This window comes from Cynara cardunculus (assembly GCF_001531365.2).
Source record: "Cynara cardunculus var. scolymus isolate 2C chromosome LG 3, CcrdV1, whole genome shotgun sequence".
In the NCBI taxonomy this organism is placed as follows: domain Eukaryota; kingdom Viridiplantae; phylum Streptophyta; class Magnoliopsida; order Asterales; family Asteraceae; genus Cynara; species Cynara cardunculus.
In genome coordinates this window covers 15,444,157-15,447,563 of record NC_037530.1, presented here as the reverse complement: position 1 = coordinate 15,447,563, position 3,407 = coordinate 15,444,157, and positions in this window count along the sequence as shown.

Here is a 3,407-nt window from a genome sequence, read left to right as displayed (position 1 = left end):
TTTGGAAATCATAGATTGGATGTTATTGTGGAGAAAAGAACTGTTTTGGCCTGAAACTTTGTTAAACCTCGTTATTGAGAAAAAGGCTTTTAAAAGTGGCATTGTATGGAACCTGATTGGTTCAAAAGATATGAGAATTAATAAGCTAAGTGATAGCTTGAATTTGAGAAATGACTTGGTATTTTGGTATTATGGAATCATATATTTGTTATTTATATGAATACTTGATTTTGTAAAGGTTTTGGTGATCCTTCACCYTGCAATGACATGACTAGGGTATCTCACTAGACTTTACAGTCTAACCCTCGTTTTGTGATTTTAAAATATGTATTGCAGGAAGTGTGGAAGGTAAAGGAAAGGAAAAGATTTAGTACTATTCTTACATGCATTTTGGATGAAGATTTGCTTTTGATGCGTAGCTCTGATGATTAGTACAAGATTGTATTTGGAATTTTTGGACCTTGTGTTTGGTCATAGTAGATTTCTTGTACAAGTGGACCTGAATGTATATGAATATGTATTTCTTTGGTATGAAATATGTATTACATGCAATGTGTGGGCTGGGACGTTACATTAAATCAAGATTTAATCGGATTTTGTGTTTTTAAATTTTTTTCATGTTCTTGAATTTTTTTTTAAAACCAGTGTTTTTGATCCATTTTTTTAAAAAGTTTTTCTGTTTTTGTGTTTTTGATAGGTTTTGATCTGTTTTTAATTTTGAGTCTCTTATTTTTTTGTTAAACCGGCCAAATTTCTTTAAGCCCATCTTCATGGCCCAAAAGTCTAAACCGATCAAAACACAGACTCAGCTTCCTTGTTCTTCTTTCTAAATCGAACACTCTTTGAGCGGATAAGCAACCGGATTGTTCACCAGTTGATTCATCGTAGAGGATTCGTGCAAAGCTTGAGCGGATTAACATATACTCCGCAGAAACCTTGACCGCAGAAGCATCAATAGGATTCTAGCCTTGTTCATCTTGTTCTCTGCAGAAATCTTGTTCATTTTGTTCGTCAATCGGATAAGCAACCGGATTCTTAAATTGCTCAAGTAAGTTTTCAATCTCACCATCTTTGAGCGGTTTATACATAAATCGAACACCTCTTGTCTGGTGTTCATGTAAACCGATCATCTCATGATCGGATAAGTGATTGTATTGGAGCTTCATTGCTTGAGCGGAGAGTTGTCCGTTCACATCTTGAACGGTTTAAGACTTAGCAATTTTTTTTACATCGAAGTGTCCTGTCCGGTTTATTAAACCGCTCAATCAATCTCACCGTATTCTTAATCACACAATCATCTTGATCGGAGTCTAAATCGTTCAAAACAAGGTAAGTTTCACTCAATCGATTTAATAATAGTGGTGACCGGATATTTGAACGGATTCATTTAACCTTTGATCGTATTAGTGACCATATACTTGGTTGATTTAAGGTTGTTTTGAGCGGACTTGTGAACGATTAAGGTTTTGGCTTAGTTTTTATTGTGTAAACCTAACTAGTCGGTTTAGTGTTTATCGCTTACCACTGATTTCAAATTCGCTTGTTAAATTGCACATCAACAGGTTCTGTGTTGTTGAAATTATATTGGCCTATTTGAAACAGTTTGCAGGTTGTTGTTCTGTCTAAATCGTTTGCTCACTGTTTCTATCTAATCTGGTAAATCGCTCAGATCAGTGATCATTTTTCGATTTCAAGGTTAAGGCTAAAACACACAGGGAATTGGTGCAAGTTTATTTGGTTTAAGATCAAAGATCAAGCAGTAAATGGATTATGTTTCATGCGTGAACTGTTTTAAGCAGGTTTAGTTTGTGTGAATTGCTTAGGACTGGAACAAGAATTCACAGAATAGTTGTTTTCAGTTTCTTCACAGAATTGCTTGTCTGTGTTTGTTCTTCTTCAAACATACTTACTGTTATATCATACTAATGTCCAGACAGCAGCTACACAGGTACATTGTTCTAATTTTGTAAACTGTCTTGGTTTTGCAATTTGTGGACTGACACAACAACTTCATTTTGCCTCTTTAAGATACACAGCAGGACTGAAACAGCAGCAGTTACACAGCTAAACAACAAGGTTCTGTTTTGATTTTAAGCAAAGAAGGAGACTGCTTAAAGTCTGTTTAGAGTGTTGTTGCTTGATGTTCTGTGTTTGTTATTACAGTCTCTTTTGTTATTACTTTGGTGATATATTTTCTTGATCATGTAGTATGTAGTTTACTGCTGTTTAGAGATTGTTTAAGAGTTCTTTAATGTGCAGTCTTGACTGATTTGAGCTTGAGAAGCAGCAAAGATAGGAAGAGCACAAGAAGCAATTCCAATTAGACGAGCTGGACAAACCCGAATCAAAGAGAACCTGTGATAAACAGATTTTGTTTTCAAATGTTCTAATCCCATTGAGAAACAGCAGCTGTTTTGGATTAGACTCAAAGCTGTAAATATCATCTGTTTTAACATTGGGTAGGACAAAGAGAAAGGTTCTTATTGTTGTTGTGTTTGGAAAAAGACAGGTTCTGTGTTTGTTATTGGAGGAGCTGTTTAAGAGCTGTTTAGAGTACAATTTGAGAAGTTGTTTTGAGTGCATTAGTTTACTGTATTTTGGTTCATTGCTGTTAAGTTTTACTCAAACWAATTTGGGTTCAAGTCTGTCTTGACAGCAACAAACTGTCAGCAGGTTTAGTAGCAGCATTTCAACGACTCCGAAAGCCAGACTTGAAGTTGATTTGAGCAGCACCAATCCAAGATGCAAAAGGTTTAAGCATAGAGAGTGAAAAGCAGTTTCATTTTCTTTATTACAACAGCAACAAAGATTAAATTGAACAAATGGTAATTTGTGAATGATAGCAACAGTGATTAGCTTGAATTGTGAACTGTTTTTGTTTGGATATTTTGGGCAGTAGGTTGAATAATTTCATGCAGTGATTGTTTTGTGCAGATATATTGTTTTGTGTAGATATATTGTTTTGTGTTTGTGGTTTTCAGGTGGGACAAAGTGAATCACAGTCTGTCACAGTTTGTCAAAAACAGCAGCAGCAAGTTCATTTTATTACGAGTTCATAAAGGGAGGGTTGATTGGATCAAGTGGACTTTTGGATAGAATTTCGATAGCAGATAGAACATTTTTTTTAGTTTCACATCTGTATTGTAAAGAGTTGCTATTGTTTGATTTGGGCTAGAATCAGTTTTTGATTCTCAATATTTGTTTTGGCTTATATTTGTTGTGTTTTTGGTTTTGTGTTTTGTTTGTGTTTAGATTTTATTTTTTTGTATCATCGTTTATCTGTTTTGTGTGTCTTTTAACTGTTTGAGAATTTTTGAATTGTTCTGCATCGTGTAAACTGTTTCTTATCAGTTTTAACTGTCTTTGACTGTTTTTAACAGTTTTTAACTGTTTTCAACGGTTTTGAC